The 12,845-nt window shown below is 44.1% G+C and overlaps 1 protein-coding gene across 2 annotated transcripts in view; it reads right to left on the bottom strand.

Annotated features, from left to right (window-relative positions):
- LOC129826566 (zinc finger matrin-type protein 4-like) overlaps nt 1–12,845 on the bottom strand; it is a 256,611-nt gene that overhangs the window by 149,331 nt on the left and 94,435 nt on the right. The gene's annotated exons all lie outside the window — the stretch shown is intronic.

The following is a 12,845-nucleotide window of genomic DNA, read 5'->3' on the forward strand; positions in this document are numbered from 1 at the left end:
CTGTGTTCGTGTCCCTCTCTACGTCTGTGTTCGTGTCCCTCTCTACGTCTGTGTCTCTCTCTACGTCTGTGTCCGTGTCCCTCTCTACGTCTGTGTTCGTGTCCCTCTCTATGTCTGTCTCTCTCTCTCTACGTCTGTGTCTCTCTCTCTCTACGTCTGTGTCTCTCTCTCTCTACGTCTGTGTCTCTCTATCTCTACGTCTGTGTCTCTCTCTCTCTACGTCTGTGTCTCTCTCTCTCTCTACGCCTGTGTCTCTCTCTCTCTACGTCTGTGTCTCTCTCTCTCTACGTCTGTGTCTTTGTCCCTCTCTATGTCTGTGTCCGTGTCTCTCTCTACGTCTGTGTCCGTGTCTCTCTCTACGTCTGTGTCCGTGTCCCTCTCTACGTATGTGTCCGTGTCTCTCTCTCTCCACGTCTGTGTCTCTCTCTCTCCACGTCTGTGTCTCTCTCTCTCCACGTCTGTGTCTCTCTCTCTCCACGTCTGTGTCTCTCTCTACGTCTGTGTCTCTCTCTACGTCTGTGTCTCTCTCTCTCTACGTCTGTGTCCGTGTCCCTCTCTACGTCTGTGTCCGTGTCCCTCTCTACGTCTGTGTCCGTGTCCCTCTCTACGTCTGTGTCTCTCTCTACGTCTGTGTCTGTGTCTCTCTCTACGTCTGTGTCTGTGTCTCTCTCTACGTCTGTGTCTCTCTCTACGTCTGTGTCTCTCTCTACGTCTGTGTCTCTCTCTACGTCTGTGTCCGTGTCTCTCTCTACGTCTGTGTCCGTGTCCCTCTCTACGTCTGTGTCCGTGTCCCTCTCTACGTCTGTGTCCGTGTCCCTCTCTACGTCTGTGTCCGTGTCCCTCTCTACGTCTGTGTCCCTCTCTACGTCTGTGTCCGTGTCCCTCTCTACGCCTGTGTCCGTGTCCCTCTCTACGTCTGTGTCCGTGTCCCTCTCTACGTCTGTGTCTCTCTCTCTACGTCTGTGTCTGTGTCCATCTCTACGTCTGTGTCCGTGTCCCTCTCTACATCTGTGTCCGTGTCACTCTCTACGTCTGTGTCTCTCTCTACCTCTGTGTCCGTGTCCCTCTCTACGTCTGTGTCCGTGTCTCTCTCTACGTCTGTGTTCGTGTCCCTCTCTACGTCTGTGTTCGTGTCCCTCTCTACGTCTGTGTCTCTCTCTACGTCTGTGTCCGTGTCTCTCTCTACGTCTGTGTCCGTGTCCCTCTCTACGTCTGTGTTCGTGTCCCTCTCTATGTCTGTCTCTCTCTCTCTACGTCTGTGTCTCTCTCTCTCTACGTCTGTGTCTCTCTCTCTCTACGTCTGTGTCTCTCTCTCTCTACGTCTGTGTCTCTCTCTCTCTACGTCTGTGTCTCTCTCTCTCTACGTCTGTGTCTCTCTCTCTCTCTACGCCTGTGTCTCTCTCTCTCTACGTCTGTGTCTCTCTCTCTCTACGTCTGTGTCTTTGTCCCTCTCTATGTCTGTGTCCGTGTCTCTCTCTACGTCTGTGTCCGTGTCTCTCTCTACGTCTGTGTCCGTGTCCCTCTCTACGTATGTGTCCGTGTCTCTCTCTCTCCACGTCTGTGTCTCTCTCTCTCCACGTCTGTGTCTCTCTCTCTCCACGTCTGTGTCTCTCTCTCTCCACGTCTGTGTCTCTCTCTACGTCTGTGTCTCTCTCTACGTCTGTGTCTCTCTCTCTCTACGTCTGTGTCCGTGTCCCTCTCTACGTCTGTGTCCGTGTCCCTCTCTACGTCTGTGTCTCTCTCTACGTCTGTGTCTGTGTCTCTCTCTACGTCTGTGTCTCTCTCTACGTCTGTGTCTCTCTCTACGTCTGTGTCTCTCTCTACGTCTGTGTCCGTGTCTCTCTCTACGTCTGTGTCCGTGTCCCTCTCTACGTCTGTGTCCGTGTCCCTCTCTACGTCTGTGTCCGTGTCCCTCTCTACGTCTGTGTCCGTGTCCCTCTCTACGTCTGTGTCCGTGTCCCTCTCTACGTCTGTGTCTGTGTCTCTCTCTACGTCTGTGTCCGTGTCCCTCTCTACGTCTGTGTCCGTGTCCCTCTCTACGTCTGTGTCTCTCTCTCTACGTCTGTGTCTGTGTCCATCTCTACGTCTGTGTCCGTGTCCCTCTCTACATCTGTGTCCGTGTCCCTCTCTACGTCTGTGTCTCTCTCTACCTCTGTGTCCGTGTCCCTCTCTACGTCTGTGTCTGTGTCTCTCTCTACGTCTGTGTTCGTGTCCCTCTCTACGTCTGTGTTCGTGTCCCTCTCTACGTCTGTGTCTCTCTCTACGTCTGTGTCCGTGTCCCTCTCTACGTCTGTGTTCGTGTCCCTCTCTATGTCTGTCTCTCTCTCTCTACGTCTGTGTCTCTCTCTCTCTACGTCTGTGTCTCTCTCTCTCTACGTCTGTGTCTCTCTCTCTCTACGTCTGTGTCTCTCTCTCTCTACGTCTGTGTCTTTGTTCCTCTCTACGTCTGCGTCCGTGTCTCTCTCTACGTCTGCGTCCGTGTCTCTCTCTACGTCTGCGTCCGTGTCTCTCTCTACGTCTGCGTCCGTGTCTCTCTCTACGTCTGCGTCCGTGTCTCTCTCTACGTCTGCGTCCGTGTCTCTCTCTACGTCTGCGTCCGTGTCTCTCTCTACGTCTGCGTCCGTGTCTCTCTCTACGTCTGCGTCCGTGTCTCTCTCTACGTCTGCGTCCGTGTCTCTCTCTACGTCTGCGTCCGTGTCTCTCTATCTCTCTCTCCGCCCATCTCTCTCTCTCTCTCCACCCGTCTCTCTCTCTCCGCCTGTCTCTCTCTCTCCGTCCGTCTCTCTCTCTCTCTCCGTCCGTCTCTCTCTCTCCGTCCGTCCGTCTCTCTCTCTCCGTCCGTCTCTCTCTCTCCGTCCGTCTCTCTTTCTCTCCGTCCGTCTCTCTCTCCAGTAACCGAAAGGTTGCTAGATCGAATCCCCGAGCTGACAAGGTAAAAAAACTGTCGTTCTGCCACTGAACAAGGCAGTTAACCTATCTAGGACTGGGATTCCACTAGCTGAACCCCTCGCCGACAGCCAATGAAATTGCAGGGCGCCCAATTCAATCAACGGAAATCTCATAATTAAATTTTCTCAAACATACAAGAATTAGACACCATTTTAAAGATAAAATTATCGTTAATCCAACCACAGTGTCCGATTTCAAAAAAGCTTTTCGGCGAAAGCAAAACATATCATCATGTTAGGTCAGCAACTAGTCACAGAAAGCATACAGTGATTTTCCAAACAAAGAGAGGAGTCACAAAAAGCAGAAATATTGATAAATTTAATCACTACCCTTTGATATTCTTCATCAGATGACACTCCCGGGACAACATGTTACACAATACATGTATGTTTTGTTCGATCAAGTTTACATTTATACCCAAAAACCTCAGTTTACATTTGGCTTTGCCTCCAAAACATCCTGTGAATTTGCACAGAGAGACAGACAGACATATTCTGGAGGCCTTTCTGAACATGATGCACCAATGTAAACTGAGGTTTTTGGATATAAATATAAACTTTATCGAACAAAACATATATGTATTGTGTAACATGAAATCCTATGAGTGTCATCAGATGAAGATCATCAAAGGTTAGTGATTCATTTTATCTCTATTTCTGCTTTTGTGAGTCCTGTCTTTGGCTGGAAAAATGGCTGTGTTTTTCTGTGATTTGGTGGTGACCTAACATAATCGTTTGTGGTGCTTTCGCTGTAAAGCCTTTTTGAAATCGACACTGGTGGGATTAACAAGAAGTGTTTCTTTAAAATGGTGTGAAATACTTGTATGCTTGAGGAATTTTAAATATGAGATTTCTGTTGTTTGAATTTAGCGCCCTGTACTTTCACTGGCTGTTGTCATATCGATCCCGTTAACGGGATTGCATCCCTAAGAAGTTATACTCACAGACATCATTCAAACAGTTTTAGAAACTTCAGAGTGTTTTCTATCCAAATCTACTAATAATATGCATATATTAGCAACTGGGACTGAGTAGCAGGCAGTTTACTCTGGGCACGCTTTTTATCCAAACCTGAAAATGCTGCCCCCTATCCATAACAAGTTAACCCACTGTTCCTAGGCCCTCACTGTAAATAATAATTTGTTCTTAACTGACTTTCCTAGTTAAAAACAGGTTAAATGAAACAAACATACATACATACATATATATATATACCCTTGGGTTGTGCCGTGTCGGAGAGCGTAATCCCTCTAGTGGTGCGGGGGCTGTGCTTTGGCAAAGTGGGTGGGGTTATATCCTGCCTGTTTAGCCCTGTCCGGGGGTATCATCGGATGGGGCCACAGTGTCTCCCGACCCCTCCTGTCTCAGCCTCCAGTATTTATGCTGCAGTAGTTTATGTGTCGGGGGCTAGGGTCAGTCTGTTATATCTGGAGTATTTCTCCTGTCTTATCCGGTGTCCTGTGTGAATTTAAGTATGCTCTCTCTAATTCTCTCTTTCTCTCTCTCGGAGGACCTGAGCCCTAGGACCATGCCTCAGAACTACCTGGCATGATGACTCCTTGCTGTCCCCAGTCCACCTGGCCATGCTGCTGCTCCAGTTTCAACTGTTCTGCCTGTGGCTATGGAACCCTGACCTGTTCACCGGACGTGCTACCTGTCCCAGACCTGCTGTTTTCAACTCTCTAGAGACAGCAGGAGCGGTAGAGATACTCTCAATGATTGGCTATGAAAAGCCAACTCTACATTTACTCCTGAGGTGCTGACTTGTTGCACCCTCGACAACCACTGTGATTATTATTATTTGACCATGCTGGTCATTTATGAACATTTGAACATCTTGGCCATGTTCTGTTATAATCTCCACCCGGCACAGCCAGAAGAGGACTGGCCACCCCTCATAGCCTGGTTCCTCTCTAGGTTTCTTCCTAGGCTTTGGCCTTTCTAGGGAGTTTTTCCTAGCCACCGTGCTTCTACACCTGCATTGCTTGCTGTTTGGGGTTTTAGGCTGGGTTTCTGTACAGCACTTTGATAAATCAGCTGATGTAAGAAGGGCTATATAAATACATTTGATTTGATATATATAAAATGTGGATACGTTCAAACATCAAAATGTTTAATCTTCATTTTGGACACGCTGAACACAAAACAGTTGTTCTATCATCCCAAGAAAGACAGGTCATTGCGAAACATGTTGCCAAAATTATGTGGGTCGTGGGATTATTTTTGATGCACCATTCATTGGCCGCTCCACCTCTGCGAGAACAGGTTACCAAACCGACGTACTGTGGTCAGATTAGCCTGCCACAGTTGTCAGGTGAGGTCCAAACAGTTGCTCAGCCAGGTCCAGACACAGGGGCGCTTTCTCTCCATCCCTCCTTCCCTCCCTCCTCACTCCTGTGTATTTTAGCCACCTTAAAGCCACAGAACAGTCACATCCCAGTTTAATCCAATCTGTTTCATAGCTCTGTAATGTCCTTTTGTAAAGGACTGGAAAGATCAGGCTATCAACATTCAACATTTTTGTGAGTAAAAAACTACAGAAAACATTACAAATGTTGAATGTGTCCAGGGATAACGCTTATTTCACTGCCTTTTCTACCACATCTCATACCTGCTGTTACAGTCAATGGAGAATGACAGTGGATAGTGTGAGTGCATAGTGTGAGCATCAAGGGATAACATTATGGTAACCACAGCCTTAAACAAGGTGATAAATGCACAGGATGCACAATTTATAATGTGTTCAGCCGCCGGGAGGTATTCTACCACTGGGATGTGTTCTGTGTAGACTAGCTGAGTAGCGGAAAACTGTAATACCGCAGAAAGGAACTGAGCAGATGTACTGGAGAGGAGAGAGAGCGAGAGAGAGAGGAGCTAGCCTACTGTACAGATTTGGGTTATCTGGCTCTCTAGGATAATTATATCCTATTATTATATTATTTATTTCTCATCAGTGATGCAGCAGTGAGAGAGAGGGGGGAAGGAAGAGAGATAGAAATAGAGGGTAGAGAGAGAGAGACTACTGTACTGTAATTTTTGGGTTCTCTGTCTGTCTGGTTAACTTCAGTCTCTCCTACTGCTGCAACTGGATCCCTCTCCTCTCCTCCCCTGGAACTCTATCCTGTTACTGCCCATGAAGGGTTGATTTAAACACCACTAATTAAATAGGAGTGGAGCTCTGATGAGATATTCAATCAGCCCAAAAGTCTCCCCCTGTCGCTAATTGTATCCTCTTTAATGGCTTCTGCATTGAGTTACAGGGCCCGGAGCTAAGGATGACATTTTAACTGTCCTTCGGGGGCCATGTACCTATTAGTAACGAATGCCACTAGGCTGATCCAACACAGTAGCAGATGGACATGGCTATGACGGTCTTCTGTTCTGCTCTCTTCTCTGATTTGCTACCATGTATTGTCTGTGAGTAGATTGGGTGCAGACTGAGCATGTAAGCTTGTTAGAGCAGTGTAGTGAACTGGCTGTCATGGCGTGCGTCCCAAATGGCATTCTATTCAGGCCCATATGGCTCTTGTCAATAGTAATACACTATGGTTTCATTTGGGATGTATCCATAGTGTCAGTGGACAGCACTCCAGTTAAGATTAAGGCCAGGCACCACACCCTCATAGGGTACTTTTTTTCTCAACTTAATCATATCACAATCAACTTCTTTTACCAGTTGAATGTAGACACAAATATAAGACCTTTTTGTATAAAACAACCAGAAAAATATGCAAATTAGGTTATATCTCAAAATATGCACATATTGCGGCAAAAAAAATCTGAACACTGGATGAAGTCAGCATAAATATTTTGGTTTCACTTCAGGACTTTCTATCTGTAAAATACTAAAGATGTACGTAACATACATTTTTACCGCGTGATTCCTATGTGGCAAAATGTACAACATTTCAGCAGATTCCTCTGGGCAAATCGGGAGAATATATCTAAGGATAACCACACAAAATTTGGTGAATGCAGATGCTTCTGAAGCTGAGAACATTTGTTGGAGTGTGGGAAGAGTCTGACTTTCAGGAAATGGCAGTTAAAGACAACTACACAGAATTTAGACTAGCAAATGACTATTTAGACCCAATCACCATCTCTTCAAAGGAAGTTACTAAATATAGTCCAATTTGTAACATTCTCTATGAAATGGGCTTTTAAATGATGTGTAATTTAATGAAATGGGCTTTTAAATGATGTGTAATTTAATGTAATGGGCTTTTAAATGATTGATGTATGTACATTTCTAAGTGGTTAAAATTCATTAAAATGTTGAGGACAGTAGTATGATAAACTAAAGAAAATAAAAAGTTTTGACCTTTTATGTTAACTTTTTGAAAAAACAAATATTAATGGGCCAAAAAAACAACAAATCTCAAAATTGATGGGTAATTTCAGCCTGTGATTCCTGGCCTTAAGTGAAGGGGATTGCTGCTGCATACGAGACCCCCCCATCCCCATTATGTATGCACTCCCTGAACTAATATGTAAGCATGAATGCTCACTCACTATGTCCTTTCAAAGAAAGTAAATGAAAAAAATGAAAAACCATGCTCTAAAACACAGGTGTCAAACTCATTCCACGGGGGGCCGAGTGTGCGGGTTTTCGCTCCTCCCTTATACTTGATTGATGAATTAACATCACTAATTAGTTAGGAACTCCCCACACCTGGTTGTCTAGGGCTTTATTGAAAGGAAAAACCAAAAACCTGCAGACACTAGGCCCTCCGTGGAATGAGTTTGACACCCCTGCTCTAAAACAATCTCATAATTTCTTAATTGACTCTTTGTAATTCCATTGCTAACTACACAAAGGTTATTCCAGGTAGTAATATATTAAATATACATATATTCCCGCCCTGCTTGCTGTATGTCAAAGCTGCTTTGCTTTTCATCTAAATGATCTCAACTCCACAAAATGAAGAGCATTCAATTATCTATCTCAGCTATTTTTGACTGGATTATGCTGATAGAGGCCTGTGACGTTATGAGATATAAAAAAACTTGCTCATTGTGGGAAGTTCAAGGCTGAGAGAAACTGTAATATGCTGCATCTCCGAGACTCATTATCTGTAGTTTAAGTTATAGGCCATTGCCCCTCCATATCTGGTTACTTAGAGAAAATGTAGTGGATGTAAATATTCAGTGTGCATCCCAAATATTCCCTATATAGTGCACTACTTTTGAACACGCCAGACATTTCTCATTGATAAAACACTTTCCATCAACGTAAACATACAGTATCAATCAAAAGTTGGACACACCTACTCATTCAAGGGTTTTTTTTTCTTACAATTTTCTACACAGTGGAATAATAGTGAAGACATCACAACTATTAAATAACACACATGGAATCATGTAGTAACCAAAAAAAGTGCTAAACAGATCAAAATGTATTCTTCAAAGTAGCCACGTTTTGCCTTAGACAGCTTTGCACCCTCTTGGCATTCCCTCAACCAGCTTCATGAGGTAATCACCTGGAATGCATTTCAATTAACAGGTGTGCCTTGTAGAAAGTTCATTTGTGGAATTTCTTTCCTTCTTAATGTGTTCGAGCCAATCAGTTGTGCTTTGAAAAGGTAGGGATGGTATACAGAAGATAGCCCTATTTGGTAAAAGACCAAGTCCATAGTATGGCAAGAAAAATGACAGTCCATCATTACTTTAAGTCATGAAGGTCAGTCAATGCGGAAAATTTCAAGAACTTTGAAAGTTTCTTCAAGTGCAGTCTCAAAAACCAAGCACTATGATGAAACTGGCTCTCATGAGGACCGCCACAGAAAAAGAAGACTGTGAGTTACCTCTGCTGCAGAGGATAAGTTCATTAGAATTAACTACACCACAGATCTCAACATCAACTGTTCCGAGGAGACTGCGTGAATCAGGCCTTCATGGTCGAATTGCTGCAGAGAAACCACTACTAAAAGACACCAATAATAATAAGAGACTTGCTAGGGCTAAGAAACACGAGCAATGGACATTAGACTGGTGGAAATCTGTCCGTTGGTCTGATGAGTCCAAATTTGTGATTTTTGGTTCCAACCGCTGTGTCTTTGTGAGATACAGAGTAGGTGAACGGGTTATCTCCACATGTGTAGTTCCCACCGTGAAGCATGGAGGAGGTGTGATGTGTGTGTGTGTGTGTGTGTGGGGGGGGGGGGGGGGGGGGGGGTGCTGGTGACACTATCTGTGATTTATTTAGAATTCAAGGCAAACTTAACCAGCATGGCTACCACAGCATTCTGCAGTGATATGACATCCCATTTGGTTTGAGCTTAGTGAGACTATCATTTGTTTTTAAACAGGACAATGACCTAACACACCTCCAGGCAGTGTAAGGGCTATTTGACCAAGAAGGAGAATGATGGAGTGCCTCCGCAATCACCTGACCTCAACCCAATTGAGATGGTTTGGGATGAGTTGGACCGCAGAGTGAAGGAAAAGCAGCCAACAAGTGCTCAGCATATGTGGGAACTACTTCAAGACTGTTGGAAAAGCATTCCAGGTGAAGCTGGTTGAGAGAATGCCAAGAGTGTCACAAAGCTCTCATCAAGGCAAAGGGTGGCTATTTTGAATAGTCTCAAATATATTGATTTGTTTAACACTTTTTCGGTTACTACATGATACCATATTTTTTGAATATTTTTATTTAACCCTTATTTTACCAGGCAAGTTAACAGCTAACACATTCTCATTAACAACCTGGTGAATAGTTACAGGGGAGAGGAGATGAATGAGCCAATTGTAAACTGGGGAAGATTAGGTGGCATGAAGGCCAGATTGGGAATTTAGGGTTGCACAGGGTTAACACCCCTACTCTTAGGATAGGTGCTATGGGATCTTTAGTGACCACAGAGTCAAGACACCTGTTTAGCGTCCCATCCGAAAGACGCACCCTACACAAGGCAATGTCCACAATCACTGCCCTGGGGAACTGGGATATTTTTTTCCGACTTTAGACCAGAGGAAAGGGTGCATCCTACTGGCCCTTCAACACCACATCCAGCAGCATCTGGTCTCCTATCCAGGGACCAACCAGGACCAACCCTGCTTAGCTTCAGAAGCAAGCAAGCAGTGGGATGCAGGGTGGTATGCTGCTGGCTTGCTATTTTATAGTTTTGATATCTTCAGTATTATTCTACAATGTAGAAAATTGTACAAATAAAGAATGAGTAGGTGTGTCCAAACCTTTGACCGGTACTGTACCTCTCCTTCACGGTTCTGATTTCATTAAATCTTTGAATCAAGCAATTATACGGTTAAAAATATATCATACATTTTAGACAATACAAACCCAGCCAAAATCCCAGCCTTAACTACACTGGACGACACAGAACATCAACCTTAACTATGAAAGGTGGACCAGTGCAGTTTTCCGGTCTGGTGTGTTGCTCAGGGATGTAACAGCACAGACACAGAGCATGAGAGCACAGCTTTCACTGATAACACAGAGAATACACTGAGGCCGTTGATCCACAATACACAACAGCATGGGAGCTTTGATCTTGAAAGCAGCTGAAAAGGTAAAATAGAGCCGTAGAAAACAAATATTTGCCTCAGCTACCTCCAGCAACCTATTCCCCTGGATGCCATTTTTGGAGGCTGCTTATTTTGTTCATGTAGGGAAATGAATAACTACTAATCCCCCTATCGAGGATTGCATGCACGCTACAGCGGGTAATACAGTAACACATTTTACTGGTCTGCATGGTGTATTTTATATATATATATATATATATCTCTCTTGGGTGTTTTGATATTTATGTAAACTCGTAGTCATCAAAAGAGATCTCGCTATGTGAGGAATCCAACAGCAAAATTATTGCTCAAAACCACTGAACATAGGACATGTTTTCACCTAAAGCATTGAAGTTGGATCAACAAGGCATCTCAAATAGATTAAATGGACAAGTTATTGTATCTTATAGTATAGAACTGTAGCTAAATCTATAGGACTCAAAGTCAAAGTGGGATAACTAATATATTTTTAGCCACCTGGGGTGGCAAGTAGCCTAGTGGTTAGAGCATTGAACCAGTAACCAAAAGGTTGCTAGATCAAATCCCTGAGCCGACAAGGTAAAAATCTGTCATTCGGCTCCTGAGCAAGGTAGTTAACCCACTGTTCCTAGGCCGTCATTGTAAATAAGAATTTGTTCTTAACTGACTTGCCTTGTTAAATAAAGGTTAAATAAAAGTTAAATAAAAAATAGACCCTCTACCACACGGTTTCCCAAATGAGGTCCTGGTCCCACAGAGAGATGAACCTGGAGAGCTAGTCCTGGGGCTCTGTTCACAAACAGACCCCACAGAGCCCCAGGACAGCAACACAATTAGACCCCAAAATATCCTGAGAAAACAAAAAAAATATTACTTGACACATTGGAAAGAATTCACCAAAAAAACTGATCAAACTAGAATGCTATTTGGCCCAAAACAGAGAGTACACAGTGGCAGCATACCTGACCCAAAAGTAAGGAAAGCTTTGACTATGTACAGACTCCGTGAGCATAGCCTTGCTATTGAGAAAGGCAGATCTGTCTCTCAAGAGAAGACGGGCTATGCGCACACTGCCCACAAAATGAGGTGGAAACTGAGTTGCACTTCCTAACCTCCTGCCAAATGTATGATGACATGTTTCCCTCAGATTACACAGACACACAAACAGTTAGAAAACAAATCCAATTTTGATAAACCCCTATCTGTTGGGTGGAATACCACAGTGTGCCATCACAGCAGCAAGATTTGTGACCTGTTGCCACAAGAAAACGGCAACCAGTGAAGAACAAACCACATTTTAAATACAACTGATATTTATTTTCCCCTTTGTACTATCTCCACATCGTTACAACACTGTATACGATTTGTACTATTTGTATACGATTTGTAATTCATTCTTTTGGAACTTTTGAGTGTGATGTTTACTGTTCATTATTTCACTTTTATTTATTATATATTTCACTTGCTTTGGCAATGTAAACATATGTGTCCTATGCCAATAAAGCCCTTAAATTTAAATGGAATTGAGAGAGACACAGACAGACAGATGAGATGGAAGGAAGGAAGGAATGCAGCAGAGGAAGAGAGAAAGACAGAGAGAAATAGAGGGAGGGATAGAGAGGAGGAGAAAGGGGAGGAGAAAGAGAAAGAGAGTGAAAGACAAACACAAAAATAGAGTAGGAGAGAGAGGGGTAGAGCTCTTTCCCTAGAGGATTCCTTATCAGGTCCAGAGGAGAAGATCTCCTTGACTGATAGCTGGTAGACAGACTAATCACAGTTGAGACCTGAGTCTGAGGCTCTTCTCCTGACTGATCTACACACTCCCAATCCGACACTACTGCAATGGCCCTAATCTCACCGCCACCATCTCACCACAACACCAATGGATCTCAACGTCAAAAGCCCAGCGTATGCACATTGATATGATAATATTACATAAACCCTTATTTCACAGAAGTATGATACTGTAGCCACTGTGATTGTGCAGAAAGCTGATGAGATACAAATTCTGCAGGTTTTATCTTCATGCAGAACAGAAAGCACACCTGCAAATAGCTTGTCTGTTTGTCTCTGTTTCTTTGTCTTGGCTCAGTGAAAGCTTTGAGTCAGCATAGATAGGCGTACATATGCTAGCAAGCACAAACCCAATTGCGCACCACCACCACCCACTTCTCCTGTAGTTCCTCTCAGACAAGAAGGAAGACTTTAAGCACAAGCATCACAACCCACACGTATCTCGTGTGGCTCAGTTGGTAGAGCATGGTGCTTGCAAAGCCAGGGGTGTGAGTTTGATTCCCACGGGGGACCAGTATGGAGAAGGAGAAAGTATGAAATGTAAGCACTTACAAGTTGCTCTGGATAAATGACTAAAATGTATCAACTGGTTTTTCACGGCAG

Source organism: Salvelinus fontinalis, chromosome 28 (genome assembly GCF_029448725.1).
Source record: "Salvelinus fontinalis isolate EN_2023a chromosome 28, ASM2944872v1, whole genome shotgun sequence".
Lineage (NCBI taxonomy): Eukaryota > Metazoa > Chordata > Actinopteri > Salmoniformes > Salmonidae > Salvelinus > Salvelinus fontinalis.